Source organism: Buteo buteo, chromosome 5 (genome assembly GCF_964188355.1).
Source record: "Buteo buteo chromosome 5, bButBut1.hap1.1, whole genome shotgun sequence".
Classification (NCBI taxonomy): Eukaryota; Metazoa; Chordata; class Aves; order Accipitriformes; family Accipitridae; genus Buteo; species Buteo buteo.
Window position 1 is genome coordinate 18,265,774 of NC_134175.1, and position 20,045 is coordinate 18,285,818.

General features: G+C 39.7%; 1 protein-coding gene across 4 annotated transcripts in view; it reads left to right on the forward strand.

Moving 5' to 3' along the window:
- Positions 1-825: 825 nt before the first annotated feature.
- The window catches only part of GULP1 (GULP PTB domain containing engulfment adaptor 1), a 163,139-nt gene continuing 143,919 nt past the window's right edge, over positions 826-20,045 (forward strand). For 3 of the 4 annotated variants that reach the window (XM_075027969.1, XM_075027972.1, XM_075027971.1), the window contains exon 1: positions 826-963. The gene's annotated coding sequence lies outside the window, so the exon portion shown is untranslated. The remainder of the gene's footprint in view (positions 964-20,045) is intronic. The other variant, XM_075027970.1, reaches the window with a different exon arrangement.

Genomic DNA, 20,045 nt, shown 5'->3' on the forward strand with positions numbered 1-20,045 from the left:
TTCCCCACTTTCTCAGCTACTGCCTTCTCTTTGTGATTTTTTTTTTTTTCCTCACAGCTCTTTGCTTCATCAGACTTTCCTTGAGGCAGAGCTTAACTAAAATCAGCTATGATGCCAGGTGAGGTGCGCACATCCTTAAGTTCTGTACTGCCCCGAGGGGCCTGTTCCCCTCTGCTCGGACACGTGAACGTGAGCCCGCCTTCGGGGGCTGACAGCGAAACCGCTCGCCGTGGGCCTTCAGCTGCCAGGCACCCACGCTCCCAGTCTGCCCCTTGCCTCGAGGGCAAGGGAGGCTGAACCAGCGCTCGCCCTCCCTGGACCGGCCCCGGGGCAGCGGCACATCCCAAACCCCGCGCTGGCGTCCCGGCGCCTCCCGCCCCTCGGAGGCCTGGGTCTGACTCAGCTGCCGGCCGCTCTCCGGAAGCCAGGTCGGGGCAGCCGCTGCTGGGTGTGAGGCTGCACCCGGCGATGGCGTCACCGAGGACCACTCTGTGACTTCACGGCTGCGCCTACCCCAAAGTCTGTGCTGCCCGGCGCCTCACCGCAGACCCCGGCGAGGCGAGGTCGCGCGCCGCCGCTGCCCGCCAACGGCCCCGACGACCAAGCCTCGCGCGCGGCCGCGACGGCGCCCCCTGCCGAGCGCCGCGGGGCGCGCCCCTTCCGTCGCCGCGGGGCGCCGGTGCCGGCGGCGCCGCCTCCCTCTTCCCTTTCTCCTTCCCCTCCCTCCCTCCCTCCCTGGCAGCCGGTGGCGGGAGGCAGGGGGAGCCCGGGAGCAGCGGCGGCCCGGCCCAGCGGGCAGCGAGCCCGGCAGGCAGGCAGGCAGGCAGGCGGGGTCCCCCGCCCGCCCTCCCGCGCTGACGTCAGGAAACTTTCTCCGCGGCTGAAGCGGGAGCGGGCCGGAGCGGGTGCCGTGTGCCGGCGCGGCGAGGCGAGGCAGCGGGCCGGCCTCCATCACCTCGCCAGGTACGCGGCGCTCCTCTGTGAGGGGCGGCGCGGAGCCCCGGCCCCCGGGCTGGGGGGCAGCTTGCGTGCGCGTTAGGGTCCTGAGGTGGTAGCGCGGGCTCCTGGCCGCCCCTCCCGCGGACGAGGGCAGCCGGGGTCGGGCGCAGCCGCCCGTTCCCCGAGGTGCGGTCGGCGAGCGGCAGCGGGGAGGGAGGTCCGGGCGCCTGTTGATCGCCGCGGCGGGCGCGCCGCCCCGGGCTTAGCCGCCCAGCCGCTGCCCTTGGCTGGAAACTTCGCAGCCGGCGGAGGCGCGGGGTGGGGGGGAGCGGCGTGAGTAACGGGGCTTGTTCCCCGGCGGCGGGGCAGCCGCGGCCGCCTGTCAGGGCTCGTCTCTTTCGCAGGTCTGACCCGCGGAAGCGGCGCTGCCCGCGGGTGGTTGGCGGGGCGGGCGGTACCTGTCGGCCGCCCCCCGCCTGCCTCCCTCCCTCCCTCCCTCCCTGCCGGCGCTCGGCAGGCTCGCGGCGCGGTGCGAAAGTTGCGGCGGGCGCAGCTTTGCAGCGGTTTTCTCCTCGAACTTCAAGCCCCCAAGGACTTGGGGATTTTAGGCATGCGATATGCCGCGGTTTAGGGCTTTCTGAATTTCAAGTAGCTGAAAATAATCAAATGCCTTTCATTCTGTCGTGTTTTGGTGTTTGGTGGTTTGGGTTTTTTTTTTCTTTTTTGTTCTTAGCAAGTACAGTAAAGCCATTATCTGAGACAAGGTTTTGTTTTTCTTCTGAGGGCTTAGCCGTGGCAGCTCGGCGGTGTTGGGAGGCGAGCCGAGCTCGCCGCTGAGCCTGATGAACGCACAATTGTTTTACAAGGGAAGATCTTCCAGTCTTAGACAAACCCAAACCACCAAGTTAATTTTAACTCCGTGGAGCAGCCGGGTGTTGGGAGGGTGGAGTACTGGAGTAGTGTGTCGGATCGTCATGTGAATAGAAAACTGAAATTCGAGCAAGGACTGCAGTCGCTGGCTTGAAGTCGGGAGAGGGAGATTCGGGGAGAAATTGTCAGTTTGAGGGGGTCTGAAAGTTGTATGGTAGTTCTCTGGAGGAATATGGAAAAGTATGTTGCTCATTTAATTTCATCATCCTTATCATTTATTGAAAGGCACCAAGGGTCAATCAAAGGCCCGTAAAGGTTAATTGTATTCTTCATACAAAGAACTAGATTTCTGGCGTCTTTTTTGGACTTCAGACGGTCATTACACGTTTCTAATTTAAATACCATGCAACTCTTACTTCTTAAATTGCCAGATCCTACAGTTGCATTGTAAGTTTTTAAAAAGTCATCTTTTTGTAGATCTAACTAAACAGATGTTAAAAAAAACCTAATAAGCTGGAAAGCAAACCATACGTGAAGGTGATTATGAAGGTGCTTTGAATGTGTATAGATACACATAAAATGTCTTAGCAATATATTTGGTCTACTCAGTATAAATATAAGTATCCATTTTTACATTTTATGTGAATAACTATGAACCTGTCCTTTTAGAAATACCGTTCTCTTTTCTGTGATTTTCTTCCCCTGCATGTTGGACTAACTTATAACTTTAGTCATACCTTTCATTGTTGCAGTGATAAACAATACTTCAGAGCTTCAAACCTTTGCCAGTTAGGATGGTAATCAAAGTAAGACAAAATAAATCACTTGAGGGGGAAAAAAAAATGCCTTTCTGAAGGTCAAGCTTTTATTTTTATGGCAATTTCAAAATGACTGGAAAAGTTTGCCTCCTAATAATAGATATGCTTGATCAATTGGTTGTGTAGTAGTACGTCAGGGACAACCGCTGATATTTGGAGATTATCCACATGGATTCAGGGAAAGGAACAACAAAATAGTGGGGAAAAAAAAGAACAATAATTTCATGATTATTAGCCTTAGTACGCATTTTATTTTTAAGTGTGTGGACGCGTTAGTGATTATAGGCCTCCTTAAAGGCATATATTTATGCAAAGAGGTTGAATAGAGTGATTTGTGGATTAAAAGCCTAGGAATTATGGCACAGTGTCAAAGGATGCAAGGGAGCAGTTTGGTTTGTGTTTTTAACAGAGCTACAGTGGCAGGGATATCAGTGGTAAGAGACTGGAAATAAGCAGAAGCAAGCACAAGTCAGGTTGCCTTAGAAGTAAGGATGACAATCTTAAATGTGATCCAGCTAGCATTGGGCCTGTCTTGCAAGTGATGAGTACAGAAATCAAAATGATTTTGATGCCAGAAAAAAAAGAAAAGGAGAAAATGCTAGATGGCAACAGTGAACTACACTATAATGTTCTGTGTAAAGCATTTTAAATCACAAGGGAAAACACAAAACTGATACTAGAGGATCAGAAAGGAGGAAGATGTAATTAACAAGAGTGGACAATGAGAGTGGTTATTACACAAACTAATGGTTAGTACTGCCTCCTTAGTCTTTGGTGACATCTTTGTAATCTTTTCAAGGTGTTTTTGGAGTTCAAAGATTGTGCATCTACTGCTCTGCAAAATATTCACCTAATGTGACATTTCAGAGTTTCCTTTACAAGCTCATTAAAATAATTTGTTAGTCCCTTGCATGTAGACAAGGTTACATCTCATGGTTCAATAGCGGTGTGTCTGCATGGGTGTGTTCATACAACATTTGTAAGTATTACTGGACGCTCTAAAAATTGTGATCAAAAGACTTGTATGAAGAACTTGAAAGGTCAAATACAATAAACTAGCATTTGTATTATGATGATAGAATTAGTTTTTCTCTTGAGATAATTCCTTAAGAGCATATTGCTTGAACATGTCCTAAGAAAATAATTAGAACTACCACATGAAATAATGAAAGGCCAACTTCAGCTTGAACTGGGGGACTAATGTAGCTTGAAAGAGAACAAAAAAATGAACTGCTTTATCCTTGAATTGTTGACATACCTAATATGACTTGTGGCAGGATTCTAATTCTGTCAGTTTTTTCAAGAGAGGGAGTAGAGCACTGAGAGCTGAAAAGGCCACCAGGTTCACTTCACAAAAATCGCTGCACCCTTAGAATTTTCAGTTATTGTCAATGGTGAAGTGCGTGGCAGAGGTTGAGGTTGTGTTTCAAGTAAATAGGCTCTCGAGACAAAAAATCCCGAATTAATGACTTAATAGAGTTGTTATATAAGAATATGCTAATTGGGCACAAAGAAACATTTTCCCCATCCCCTTTTTTGCCTTACCGTAGTCTGATTTTTTAAAGTGTCAAGTGCCTTGAGAGAATCAGGTTGTATCCCATAAAGGAACAAACAGTACTGTCCCTGTTACAACACATAGTGCCTCTGCATAGCTACCCAACGATGTTCTCTTGAGTTCTCTTACCTTCAGTGTGTAACTTTTCATGTAGATATATTTGTTAATATTCTTGTTCCCAATGGAAGTCAGTTCCTTCCTAGTATCTCCTACATTCCAGAGATCAGAACCCTGGCTTTTTTCATACAGTTAGTCCCAATACCCCACTATCAGTTCTTTGCTGAAGATGCCCCATGACTTAAATGCTACATCAAACTGTTTTGTGGACTTGCTGTTGTGGAATAGCCAACTATTACCATTTAATACATACCCTTAACCTGGGTTTACACTCATGGCCTGTGGTGGTTAGGGGCAGGAGGAAGGAGGTATTACATTTACTCAATTACTTGTCATTTTGTGGCCTATCCTCGAGGCATGTACCTGTGACCTAGCAGGAATGGCAGAATGCAGTAGTAGCATTACAGTGAACTATTGCCCACCCTTTTAGTTGTAGATGTGCAAGTGTAGACCTGTCTGTGCCATTTCATTTGCCCAGGGGCACTGGAAGAACTCTGGGAATGGCCAGTAGTAGCTCTTAAGTCTTAAAAATGCTTTCTACGGAGGTTGCAGCTCTACCCCATCCAATAAGCAGAAGGTCATCTGAAATGCCTCCACTTGCTGTATGGTTTCAAAACACATTTGTTACACTAAACTGAACATCAAGAGAAGGAAGTGATGTTACCACATAAATTTTATCCAGGATTTCAATAGAGAATTTATCTAGCTGGAAACTCATTATGAACTCCCAGGAAAGAATTTATACTGTCATTCCTCTTCCCCTCTGCCAGTTTAAGCAGATGTTCTTACCGCCAAACTAAGAGGGTGCTCTGAATTCAAACATTATCATTTCCTAGGTTGAAATGACTTACTTTTTGGGGGTGTAATAACGTATTAGGCAAAGAAAGAAAGAATGTAGAATTTTGTAGCTTAATGAAACAAACATTTCTGTAGAAGAGACGAGACCTGAGTTTCTAACAGCCATATAAGTAGTAAGCTTTCACTGGAGCAAGAAGCAGAACTTGGGCTTCGTAACACCTACAGTTTCACACAGGCTACTTGATAATGCGGCAAAGTAGTACCGGAAAGCCCCTTAGGTTAACATACTGGATTTCTTTAACATCTTCAAAATTCTTTTCTATTTTGAAGAGCAAGCATTGAGAAATTCTGTTATTCTAATTCTAGAGTCTGACCTACTCAGCTTATTAGTATATGCTGTATATTCTACTCACTTTGTTAGTACTGCATATATTTTATGTCTAACTCTGATTGAACTGTGTTTTCTCCATTTTCTATCTCACTTGCAGTTATAAAGATTCAGAAACATCTGTGCTGCCAAATGGTTTTCAGTTTATTCTGTCAGCGATACCTGATGAACACCATTGCCTTGCATTAGTTTGCACAAGTGTAACTTGGTAAACAGTTCTCTTAATAACACACTAGTTGGAGCAGAGACTGCAGCTGACTTAATCTTACTTTTTTTAGCTCTTTGAAACTAAGAAGTTGCTAAAATTTGCAGGTTTTTGTCACCAGTAAGTAGAACCATAATCTGTGGAAATTCTTTAGACGTTCTGGTTATTCCTGTGCTATTCTCCTGTGTAGAGAGATCTTGACCAGTGCAAGTAAAGAATACTTTCATTTTGAAAAATGTATGACTTTTAAGGCAAATCTTCTGGCTTTCAAAAGTGTCTGATAGCTGTTTCTAGCATCCTGTATTGCTTTAGTGGAGCAGGGGTGGGTACTCCCGTATTTGGGAATAGATATGGATAGAGGAGCCTAATCTCCAAGGTGCTTTGATCTTCTAATAATCCCTAAAATAACATGAAAACTTTAAAACTGCATTCAAATTCCTACTTGCTATTTTTAGAGAAAATGAGATCGGTTTTTGAGGACTGCTGGTTCTCTGAAACTATTCAAGATCTTTCATGTGATTTTTTTTTTTTCATTCGTTCTGTGCTCTTTCTATGCCCCTAGTTTTAATGGCGGCAATCTTGGACAAAGGAGAAATGCAGTAGTAACACCATGTGGAAAACAGAATCCTGACTTGTACCTGCTGTGACATATATTAGTCTATTCTATTTTCATTTTTGTCCTTTTAAATGCAGATGTCAGATCTTCAGTTCCTTCCAGGCAGGATGGGCCATTAGGAACTTAAACATTGTGCTTAAACTTTTCAAGTGATCTAGGACACTCTAAGTCTGTGTAGCCCTTAACAGTTTTTTTTCCGAGTTCTCAGCAGCCTATGCAAGCCCAAACTTTGTTTCCACCAGAAGAAAGGCTGGGATAAGGCTGCTGCTGCAGTGGGGAAAGGTGGCTGGAAGGGAGGTGGTTGCCCATTCTCACCTCAGCCTTGCAGCACTGCTTCTGGCAGGGGGACCCCCGGGAGAGCTGGTTTCTTCGCAGCCGCAGTCTGTGCCATCTGGGCTTTGGCAAGTAGCTATTTTGCTAGTGCTGGCGATTTCTGTCTGCTGCCCTGTTTAACTATTGTTTTTCCTATGCATAAAGGTACTCCTAACATTAATCAATATATTTTCTCTTTTGTTAGATTGAGAGCTTTTATTTTGTGTGTGTGTGTACACATCTTTTAAAGAAGATAGCTCTTGAAACAACAGCATTTCTTTCTTAATCTGTTGTGAAATCTTCTGGAAGGTAGAACAGAAGTGAGGTAATGAGCCTAGATAAAGGACTGTGTTCCCAATAAAAAATGATTTTTCCTGCAATCACATCTCAAAATGCTGTTTGGAACAGCAGTCATCTTTGCATGCCAATTACATTAGGAGTTGTTTAAAAAAGTTTGGTGCGTCCTCAAACCTATTTTCTTAACGTTTGTCCAGACCATCTTTCCAAATGCCTTGCTGTGCAGATACGTGCTGTCTCTAATGCTTTCTTCCTACATGCTGTGTTGGCAGCTGTACGCATTCAAAGATTATGAGTCAGGTTCCCTAGCAAAAAAAATCATAAAATAATGAGATTAAAAATAATGTAGGCTTTGTCTTTTTTGAACATTTAGCATTGTTTTCCTTCTTTAAAGCTTTTTTTTTGCAACTATGTAGATCTGAAGCTTATTTTATATTGAAAACAGGTATTGTTTTTTTTTTTTTTTTTTTTTTTTTTTAACACAAGCTCAAAATTTCAGGACTTGGATCTTTAAGAAAAACAGATCTTGTGAGACTTGCCCTAAAATGGTGAATGATGGCACCTCTGTGTCTGAGCTTCTGCCGATACATGCTTCAGTCTTAAATGAGAGAAATATTAGTCAAAAGGGTTCATTTTCAGCCTAGTTTATATTCAGATATAACAAAGAGGCCTCTGCTGATGATTCTAACTGCTTGTTCATGCGCTGAAGTCAAAGGAGATTCAATGCTAGAGCTGAAAGTACTAGCTGATACCATACCTTTTTCTTCTGCTTCCCAGTTGATAAGGTGACAGAGCCATCACTTCCAAAGCAGTGGGCGGCTGGGGTTCCAGCTAAATGGTGGTTTCATATTGTGGGGTTTGGTATGCACAAGTCATACCTATTTTAGAGTAATTGTCATTAAAGTAACATGAGGAAACTTGTTAAAGTAATAAGCAACTATGAGAGGTGAAGTGTACGTGGTATAATATGATGCTGAATCTTTACTTGGGACAGGAAATAGTAAGCAGGGGCCTATGGAGACAGCAGAAAGTAGTTTGAGAGACTAACCCCCACCATTGTGCCCCTTAATCTATTTCACATGTGTAAGCTTTAAAGCAGAGTGTACTGTGGATTTGTAAACACAAAGGTCTTTAACATCTGAGATTAGTACAATCTTCTTCTTGATTCAAGCAGCCTAAAAATTGCATTGCTAATTTTGTAAGTTATATGTTATATTAACATTCAATTTATCCTGTTGTACAAATAGGCTTAGGATGGAAGAAATACTTTTCCAACAAATTTTGCAGCTGGAGCTGTTACTAATTCTCTTATCTTTCTGTGCCATACAGTAATTGCACTTAATTGTTTGCTTCTGCTGTGTTTTGTGGTGCGAAATGCAGTATGTCAACACTGATAAACTGCAACATTAGTGTGTATAATGCTAATGTTCTTGAAAGAGATAATTTCCAGATTTCACCTAACTGGATGAAACAGCTCATGTGTAAGTACCAAAGCAGTGCTTTACGCATCTTGTAATGAAAGTTTGTAGTTGTTTTTTTTTCTCAGTAACAGGTTGGTTTTGTCTTCACACATGTTTTTGTGTAGTGTGTTGTACTGGTAGGCTAAAAGGCAATATACGAATAGGGCTGGGCCAAAGTCCATGGCTGGGAAAGCAGGATGTAAAGTAAGTAACATTTTTCTTAGCCAGTTAAAAACGTTGGGATTCTCATTAAATTGCTTGCTATCCATACAGTTTAGTGCAACTCTCCAAAGTTGAGTCTACTTTTTTTATAGAAGCATATTAGGTTTTTTTTGGAGACCAAAAGAACTCACCTAGAAGCATTCCAACTTGTAAAAATGATTCTACAACCTCCCCTACCATCCTATACTGTGATGGGAGCTCTGTTTCTGGCTTAGTCCCCACAGGTTTGAAATCATACTTCTTAAGAAACCAGTCAGTCTGGGAGAGGGCACTTGGGAACTTTATAGTTCCCAGCTTCAGTTCTCTCAAAGACTATTGCATCTGCACTGAAAAATAGCAGAAACTGCAAGCTGCGTTTTAACCTGTCCATACTAACTTGTAATCTCGTAAATTTGTCACAAGTAGTCTGTCATTAACAGCAAATGTAAACTAGAAGAGCATATGAGCTTTTTATTGTTCTCGTTCAAAATTAAATAACTTCTCCCAGAGGTCTCAGTTTCATTCCCCATGTTTTATGTCTTACGATATTGAATGTAGCTATTAAATTGCTAGACTGATTTTGTATTAGTAATTTTCTCCAATATGAAGAGTAACTCTTGAATCCAAATCATTAGCTGGCATTTCAGCCATGCAGTACTGAATAATGTGCTTGCATTGGTAATATCCACAACTGTCAGTACAGTTATGCTGGCTCTGGCCAGCGGCTCTTTTTTACTGGTTTTGACTGAGATGGCATGAGACAGCTGATGGCTACAGACGTAGCAAGTCTGCCGGCATGGAAAATTCACAGAGCAAGCACAGTCTACATAGGTATTGTAGTAATCTGTCAGGAAACTGAAGTGCAGTTGACAGCACTGTTGATTGTTTCTCTTAGAAAAGTGCTAGTATTTGCTTTGCTTTTGTACTGATTGGCAAAGCAAAAATGATTTTACTGCAGAAGTGACATTGCTGCTGCAAGGAAGGAGGATATCTATATCACAGGAGTCAAGGATAGTATGCCATACTTCTGAGTAACTACTTTAATGCACAGTGTCCTGTATTATGTATGTTTACTTTGCAGTCTTGCACAAATGCAGCAGGGAATGGCTACTCGTTATCCAAAGCAGTCTATGTAAAATTGTCACGTTGTTTTGGATTTTCTCTTTTGTTGTTGTGTTTTCTGAGGGGAAGGAGGAGGGGCTGACTACTTAGCAATAATATGATGCCATAGTACCATGCTTCATGTAGCTATGCATTTAAAATAGATAATTAAGAAATAAGGCAGTGTATATCATATAGACTATTCTGTATGAGCATTTGGTATTTGATGGCAAGCATAACATGTACACACTTATACACATACTTCAACTTGCTCCCAATATAACTGATGGCCTTCAATCTTTCCTGTCTTCAAAATGTAGAATAATTTGCGCTATGAATTCTAAAACCAGCCTCAGATTCGGAAAAGTTTGACATGCTTTAGTGAACAATTTGCAGTGGCTTAAGGTTTAAGTTTGTTTGTCCCAAGCTTGAGCCTAATAGGATAAAGGATATCCTAAGAGAAAACATTATTTTGTTGAACTAGAATGCATTTACAAAACGTCTGTCTTTATTTGAATTTTACTCCCATATTAGTCTGTTTTGTTTCCTTTTAAATTCCCGGATTTCATAAATAAAGCAGCGATGTAGTATTTACTTTTAGATCTCTAGAGAACGCAATGTAGTCACTAAAAACTGATAAAAATAGATGCAACATCATGTATTTACATATTTTATTCAAAGCCAGATGAAGAAAATGACAGAGAGCTAATACAGATGAGAGATGGTATTGTGTGGGGAAAGTGAGTAATTTTCAAGTGCTAAGAGATGAGGCTTTTGATGAAGTGGAACATGTGTAGCTCCTTTTGCTGACCAAGGTGATCATTTAAGGTGGAGTAGAAAACTTCTTCCTGCTGATGCTCTCTGACAACAGAGACTTTTTGGGAAGACATTGTGTGTTTCATATGCTCCATGTATCCAGATATCTTGCTGGTTACTGATTCTCTGATATTTTTAAGAATGTCCTCATCTGTGATTCTTGTTGCCTGAACCTTAATTTCTTTCCAGACCCCACTCCTGGAGGGGTCTGGGATACCTCAAACAGAAGTTCAGTATCAGAACAAATAGTCATCATCTAAGCTCTTGACATCCAGAATACAGAACCAGGTCATATTTTGATGACTTAAGGATATTGTACTTTATTAAGTAGCATTTTTCTTACCATTCTTGGAGGATATCCTGAGTTTTTGTAATTTTACAGCTTATGAAGAATTCCTAAATAAGATTTTCTTCCTCTTCCCATTTTGGAGTTGTGTTTCCTCTGTAGCATTGTTAGGCTTGATTAAGATCTAGGAACTTTTTGAGTAGTGAGTCAGAAAAATAAACAGAAGCTGAGCAAGCAAAAGCTGAGGAATGGAAGAGATTTTTGGTTAAAGTGTAGTTCAAATCCTTTCAGCTCTAAACTAAAGGTATAGTATCTCTCCTATGCGTGCGCACCTTTTCCTTCCTTTTTCCTTGTCCCTTCCCTTCTCTTGCCCTCACACCCTCAAAAAGGTCATTGAGGACAGTTCTGTTATGCCTGCCTTGGACAACTTTGTGGTGTATGCCTAGATGTGCTACTTTAAAAGAGCCTTAAAGGAAAGCTTTCAACTCTAACAAATCTGATGTGTAAAATATGCAAAACAGTAAATATACATATAGTCATAAACCCTAACGATTCCACAGCAATCCTTTATGTACTTCCTACTCAGAGAATTATCTATGTTGTGACTCTATGTGCTTTTCAATTTCGGACTTCAAGTTTTTTGACGTTGTAGCTGAGCAGTGATTAAAACGTATGAAGAAATAGACCATAAAATAGATGTTTAGTGAAAGATAAATAAAAACATACTTAATAAGATTAGTGGAATATACTTGAGATGTGTTATGTTACTGGCATACCCATGACTGCTTAAACACTGAAATACTCTGTTGCAATTTAATCCAAATCAATTCCATTTGCTAGGTCATCTGGAAGTTACTTTTGCTGAATAAAGTTCTTAGTTGCTTAGCCAAATGGCACGGGGAAAAAATGTCAAACTACTGAAGAAATATGCCTTGACAGTAAAGAACATAATAAAATGCTAAAGATCTCAGTTCTGAAAGTAGTAAGTGGTTGGCTGGAAATAATTGCTTTGAATATTTTGAATTCATTATGGTGAATTTTGCCAGATGCTGTTGAAGAATATTTGTGTATGGTATTTACTGTGGTGTTTCTTGTGCTTGCTGCAAGGCATGTGTACTCTTGGGCAATTTGATCCTGTTTGTTTATGGTCTAAATACTCCCACCCCTCCCCCAGCAGTATTCAATTGTGTATTATGCTCAGCTGCTTTTTAGAAGACGCGATGCAAGTGTAAGTCCTAGGCAGTGTTTGTGTAAGGTAGAATGAAGTGTATTTCTTCTTAGCTAGCAAACTTCTTCAAATCTTGACATACCTTGACAGACTTCTGAAACTTGCATTTCACTATGTACCTAGGAACATTTTACATGATAAGATCTTTAAAGAGATGTTGCAGCTCAAAGACGTATTTGTAACATGTCTTGAGAAGGCGACTTATTAACTGTACTCTTAGCCTCTTACATGGTGGAGGGGTGAACGGTGGAGAGAGAGCTCTTTGCTATGTCTTATCTTGTCACTTATCTGGAAATGTGTCAATTGTTCGTTTGAGTCTGCCCTGGCACGTGGATATTAGAAAGACCTATAGGTATATGTGGCAAAGCATTGGCTAGTGCAACAGCTGATATGTGAAAAATTGCATTGTGAATGACTGCAATTACATGGTTACTAGTTCTGTTTTGTTATGGATGTATGAATTCTTCTCGTGTCTGTGCTTTGATTTCTCAGAGTATGCATGGTTTGGACATTCACGCCATAGTTCTGTAAGTTGTTTGAGTCAGCAATGATGCTGCTGAAATGGTGGTTGAAGTCTTTCTCTATCCCTTGCCACACTTTTCCTGCCTGATGTGCCTTTCTTTGGGTACTGGCTCAGGTACTTACAATATGGCATTGGGAACTGGATTGAGTATGACCAAGAACGGGGAAGTGGGCAGAATAGGTCCATTTACACTCGTTCAGTCTGACTGTGGAGCAACAGTGTAAGATACAATAAAGTTGCTTTGTGAAGTAGATAGAAGCTAAGCTGTAAGCCTTGGTTCAACATACACAGGTTTTTTCACTGCTTGTAGTGCAGTTCATCACTGACCTGACCAGAACAGATTCATCGATACAAACATAGGCTCTATCTGGCCTTCGTTGATGTAGTTTTATACTCTTCAAGGCACAACCACTTTAACAAGTGAGGGTAAACAGTGCTGTATTGTGGAAAAACATAAAGCTTGTTGTTACTATATCCAGTTTATTTAGCTTTGTCATAAATTCAGGTTCCTAGGCATGTGTATTAAGGAGGTTTGTTTTGTTTTCCTGCTGAGCTCTATCACAAAAAACTCAAAAGCTTTTTTTTCTTGGCTCTTACCTTTCTCTAAAAATGGAGAACGCATTGACTTCTGAATACAACAGAAGGCTTATTTTATCCATTAAATAATAATAGAAAAGAAACAGAAATTGAGAATCTTTTTAGGTTGTTTTCTTTGTGTTTTGTTTTTTTTTTTTCTTTTTTTAAATGCAGACTTCCTTGATTGGCCCTGGTAGCCACTTAAAGAAGTGAGGTTGATGGTTTTCTTGCCATATTTTTGTTACTAACATAATATTCTTTTATCACTTAACAGAAAATGTATTGTATATTCAGTGCTCTTTCTGTGGTGAATGACCAAGAATGTCTTAATCTAACCTTTACGGTGGTGTACGTTGCATCATGTTAACCATCAAGCTGACGGTCCATTGTGTAGATTGAATTTCACAGCAAAACCCGCATGTTTCTGTGGCACTCCAGTTATAGCTGTAGTTTTAATTTCATTCTCTGTGTGCTTATGCCTGTCCTTCATCAGAACTATTCGGAAGTGTCTGAAGTTAATTTGCAGAATTTTCATCCCCAATTTCATGTGTTTATAAGAGATTAAGAAAGGTTTTCATTTAAGACTACTGTTCCATGGTATTAAATTGGAATCTGATCTCTGTAGTATGGGAGCTAATATTCTTCTTATCACTGTTTAATAGATCAGCTGAGGTTGAATATCATTATGTAGACTATTACCATGTAGACTAGATTCATAGGTGTAGATGAGATTCATAGGCTGATAGCTTTTCAGGCCAGAGCAAACAATGTGGTGGTTCTGGCTTCTCCAGTGACTGTTGCAGTGGCTCCCCTGCTCACCCCTAATTAAAATATGTTATTGCTAAAGACACGATTTTGACTTTGAATCTCCGCTATTGTAAGTTTTATCATAATATAGAACAGAACATGCCAGTACTTAATTGCCTTTTGGAGGATCTTTTTACAATTGATGGTGTTGCTGCTGCTTGAGTAAAGAAGGATTCTGGTGCTGAACAGGTTGGTTGAGCTTGAAAATGAAGGCAAACCATTTAAACTGATTTTTTTCAAACTAGTCTCTAGTAAAATTGGGCTACAGCAGAGTAATCCCATTTTTCCTTTTGCCTCTTTTGCTGGCAGTGATTTTGGAACTCGTTGGCCTGCTCCAGTAAAATTTTTATGTGTTTCACAAAATCTGATGAATGGTTAGAAAAGAGAGATTGACATTAGTGTCCCTGTAGAAGATGTGTAGCTGACTGGAGAATGATGGGGCAGAAACAATGGATTCTTGCTCATCGCCTGAAGTCTGCTGATTTTTAGTGACAGTTTCCTGCAATAAAACCCCTGAAAAAAAGTTTTTTTTTCTTGCTCTTAAAAATTTATCCATTAAGCCCTGCCACAATGGATGAAACCCTTCTAGCACTTTATTTTGGAGTGGCCTTACAGGTGCACAACATGGTGAAATTTAATGTCGTTCTTCATCATACTCATGCAGTTCAGTCAGTCATCTCTATTATTTATTATTTCTTTTCTATTTTTATCACATTTTATCACATTCAGTTTTCTTGAAACTTTCATTTTAGCCTTCTTCAGTCTGCTTTCTCAGTAGACGCAATCTTTTACTCATAGTTAATTGTGCTTTAGCAGAATTGGCATGATGCATCCAATATATGTACAGTATACATGAATTTTTTTTTTCCCAAAGTTTCTTCAGTGTTCCAGATTTTTGCAGGTGGGGTGTAAAACAAAGCGCTTGCCTATTTTTCTGTAGGAATTCTCAGTTTGCTATGGATGTCTTGTACTGGCTTGAAGAACTTCTACGCATTCTGTATGCTCTCAGATTTTGCAGTTAATTTTTTTCTTGCAAATTCCTTCAGAAGCCTGGATGGCTTTAAAACTGGGTAGTATGTTTGGTTGTGTTCTGTGTGGTTTTTTTTTTTTTAAGGAAAAGCTTATGATCCCAGTTGGGCTTGTTATTTTTCAGATGTCATTTCAATATTCTTTGTTCAGCAGTGTTCTAAATGACCCTTTTATCTATGTGCATAAGATTCAGACCTGCCAGGTTTTTTTCTTGTATTTACTTTTGTGTTTTTTTAATGTCTTGGTCTGCTTTAGCATGCTCTATAAATTAAAACAAAAACTAATGGAGTTGGAGGTCTTGTGTGTTGTCTCTGCTGTCCTCCCTTTGTAAGCAGCTATATAATAATGTCTGTCTAGAGGCTTTATTACATGAAAGAATTTTAGGATCTTCTGTCTTTTACTGGGAAGCTTCCTAGGGTTGCTTCATCAACTGTACTTGTTCGATTGGTAGTTTTTTTATATATCACTTTTGTTGCTTATTGTTTGCTGCTTTTTTTTTTGTTTATGGTTGGAGACTTTTTTTTCCTTCCTGCGATTCTTTTGAATTGGATAAAATTTTAAAACATTAAATTTTGTTTTCATGTGTTTTCTTCAGTTGCCTGTTTCAGCTGCTGATTTTTTTTTTAATATATATTCTTCATTATTCCCTTTGTACCTCTATTTCTCCACCACATTTTTGTTAACCTTGCAATGCAGGACTTGGGCACTGATTCTCGCAATCCCATTTGCTAATTTCTATGGCTCAGTATCACTCTAGTGTTTTTCTTCTTGCATTGAAACTGTATGTGTATGTCTTTCTGCATCTCCCAGTTCATTGACAGAAGTTAGTGATAACTTAATTGATGAAAGCAAGAATTCAAAATTTGAAGGAATATCAGCCACATTTGGTCTTTTATGTCTGATCCCTATGTGTGATTCCTCAGGAGAAAACAAGGAATAGGTGTGACTCATAAACATTGGATTACTTTCATGTATCTCTCTTTTATGGCTTTTTTGATAGAAATGCTACTGCGTTGCTGGTGCAGGTCTGACTCTGCTATTTTAACCAAGGATGCAATTTCAATCTCTACTGTGTTTCATAAATACTCTTTTCCCATAATCATTCTGTGACTTTCCACATTCCCAGATTTCTAAACTGGTTTTTAAGACCTGATATAGATCGTAGATGATAAAAGTAAAAATGTACCAAAACCTCTTGGGTTAAATACGATCTGGTGTTCTCCTCTGGATCAAAAGATGAACCCAGTTCAAAATTGTTTTCCCTTCATCTGCTGCATTGCAATGATGTCATGTAACAGGACGTTTTTAATCTCCTGTGATTTTTTTCATAGTTAATATGTCTTACAAAGGAGGCTTTTCCTATTATTGTTCTCTTGTCTTCTGTGATGAGAAATACAAATGTCCTGAAGAAAATGCTATGTATAACTTTAGCTGGCATACACTGCTGATCTAAATAACGAGTAGGACTCTAAGATGGAAGTGTGATAATATCACAAGTTTCAGCAAGACTTTTTTGGAGATTTATGGTAACTACTAGGGCCAATATGCTTAAAGTATGTTTTTTCCATTTTTCAAGTTCAAAGAGAAAATAACCATTCAAGTAAAAATAAATCTGTGGTGTAGGCTTCTGTCATAGCAATAATCCCAGGGTTTTTTTTTGTAGAGTGAATGCAGTATGTTAATTGTGATGTCCTGGACTTTGAAATAATAGTATCATACTAATGGTGTTGCAACTAGCAGTGCAGTGCCCTGCTGCTTTTTCAGTCCTAAAATACACATTGAGTGTGGTGATATCTGTGAAAGGAGAAAACATGGAATTGTAGAGAACTCTGGATTGAAAATGTAAAGAACATGATGAAATATCTCCTCATGGTGCTAGAAGGATTTAAAAATAACCCGTAGCTTAAACTGCATTAGTGAACAAATGAGATGAGGCAAACTGGGAAATCGATGGCAGAGAAGTAAAGGTTTTTCCTTTAAGATTCATGCACCTGCATCCATTTAGTCCATAGGTTAAGCTGTTGACAAAGCTTGAGTTTATATTTATTGCTTGGAAACAGAAAATATTTTATATCCTATACGGGCAGATGACACAATTTAGTGATTACCATTAATATATACCCAGGGCTTTTTTTACATTCCAGGATTATCTTTGCTTTAAAAAGACTGACTTGCTGCCTCCTCTGGATAGGATCCAAATCTATGCAGCACCTCTGGGACACTTGCCATGAAGGACTACCATGTTTCACTCATTTAGTACCACATCTCCCGACCTTCCCAATGTAATGGCATGTGTTTGTGCTTTATTGGTGTTTCAACTCTAACTCTTTAACTAGCTTAAATGAAGGATTCTAGATATCTTTTATCAGTATGGCTAGCTGAATTGTGTATTACTGTCAAAAACACTTCAATTAAAATGTAGATACTTTTAAAGTTATGCAAAATGTCTATTCTTACTTACATCTCAATATTTCTACTTGATATTGACTTAATACTTGATCACCTTGATGCTGGCTACTTCTAAAAATCATTTGTTAGTTACGAAAAGTAGTGTGTTTTAGTCACTTAATTTGAGCCAGCCCAAAGGAGCCTGATTCCAAAGAACACTGAGAACTCCTCTCACTTAATATTAGACATGTTAATTTTGGTACAGACCCAAAGTGGCTTGTCATATTCATAAGCTTCAGTAAAAAACATTCAGTTCCCAAAAAGGAGAAGACTTGGTTTTTATAAATCCATAATTTGCAGTCCTATTCTATATAATCCAGGTGTAAGAGAAGTATCTTCCCATGCTAGCTAGGAAGTATGTTATTGTATACAGTCCACAATAATGAACAGGCTAACATAATTCTTAAGTGGTTGTGATTCATTTAAAGATTTGCTTTTGTTAAGATACATCTGAGTAGTTTGCAGTTTCATAAAGGTGGATGGCTGTGTGGGGAGTGTATCTTGCAAAGATTTTTGTTTGCAAAGTAGCAGAGCCAATATAATTTTGTTTTACTTTTTTTTTTTTTTTTTTTTTTTTACTGCTTCTTGAACTATTTGTTCATAGGCATAGACCTAAGGTTTGTTGGAGAACATATAGTTACACTACACAAAAGATTTTTGCTGAAATTAGTATCTTTAAATCACTGCAAGATTTTTTAATAGTGTATGTGGTGCTTTGTTTCATGTGCCTATTTTTAATTCTATTTGTTGAACCCTGACACTTATTGCAGCAGTATAACATGGATAGCAGAGGTGTAATAGGAGTAAAGAAGTAGGAAAAAATAAAAATTGTCATTATATGTATTTCTATGATTCTGTTAAGAGTCTTCTAAATTAAGAAAAATTGTACAGTCCTGTGCTTGGGGCTATGAACTTGCTTATGGATCATACACACCGATGAGTGCAGACAAATCCAAGCACAGCAGCTTCTGATTTAAGCAAACCATATGGGAGACAGGTCCATTCCAGAAATACTGCATGTATACCTCTATAGTCATGTTATCATGCTTCAATATACTCTAAGACAATTCTGGAGCAGGATAGTATTTAACATAAACAGTGGTGGTCATAAACAGTGTGAAGTTTCAGAGGTCACGTGGGTTGGTTAGGGTTCAAAGATTCATGGCGTCAGCCCCAAATGGATGTTGAAAGGCAACCTGTGGAAATCTCTAATTTCCATGTTGTGCCTGTTTATTACTGCCCCTCTGTTTATTCCATTTACATTTCTGTATTTCTTGGTGCAGTGTCTGGCTGTCTCTATATCACTTTTTCCTAGTACGTGAGTGTGGTCAGAATCTTTGTTTAGCTTCTTGACAGGTATTACTGTTAGAGTTGTGCTAGATTTTCTGTTTGGAGTAACTTAGTCATAAGCTGTTCGGAGTAACATGTTGAGAGAGGCCTTTATAGGTTCATTTTCATATTAGCTACTAGGCTGTAATTTTAATGAAGAAAAAAAGAGGTTGTGTGTTAGGCTCAGGAAGGCTGTAGGTTCATGTAAAAACTTCTATCTGTATTACCTGCTGCTTGCTTTGGACTCCCTCTGTGTAAGCAGTAGCCTAAGGATTTGAGGTGGCTTCTCTATGGGGTAGTATTTTATTTTATTTTTTTTTAAGGTCTGTGTACATGTGTAAGTAAACATGCTCCCAGACTCTTTGAATTAAATAGTTGAATTGAACTGAACAGTTTGAACTTGCAGTATTTGCAAAATGGAAAGAAAAGATCAATTTGGGAGACGGGAGAGCAGAGGTGTGAGGGAGGTCTAGTCATGAGTATTGGTATATTTCAGGTAGTAGGGCTGCCATTTGCAGACAAACACAGCTGTAATATTGTTAAGAATAGATACTTCTACAAAGCACAGATATACTAACCTTCAAATACGTGAAAATGCTAAAGAGTAATTTACTTAAATTATTTACTTTGTAACAGAAAGCAAACAATGTTTTTGTTTGTTTTTTTTAACTACCTCAAATGGAATATTGAAAAAAACGCTTGTAATCTGTGCACATTGGCCTCTTGTTTACCTTGGAAACTGATCAAATTATCCCACTGCACTTCTGTATGTTTAATATTTTTAAAAAGCTGGATAAGAATATGGCTATAAAAACATTGGAATTGGTGTACCTAAAGGGTCAGCTAATACCTACAGTGCGGGAAGGTAGTGACTTGAGTGCCTTAGCAGGAGTAGCAAGCTCTTAAATCAGATCTATTGCTGATGGAACAGTAATATATGATCGCAGCATTAGTTTTCTCATGCTATGGCTTCTCAAGAATGAATTTTCATTCTCTGTCACTTTGTTTGCAGCTTTCAGAAACTGCTTTTTCATTGAACTCTATGACTGTTTGTTCTGACTGAATATATACTTGTTATTCTAGAAGCACCTTCCAGTGAATATAGCTGGTCTGCAAAATAGAGACTAGATAATAATTTTAGCTATGAATTCTCTCTATTAAAAGTGGTATGCATATGCACATCATCAATGCAGATGACAGTTACTAAGATTGCTAAACACTTTCCAGTACAGGATGCTACTTTTAACATGACCTTTTACTAAACTCTTTTCTAGTCTGTTACTTGAGTTATATTGCTAAAGGAAAAAAAAATTCTATTCAGAAAAG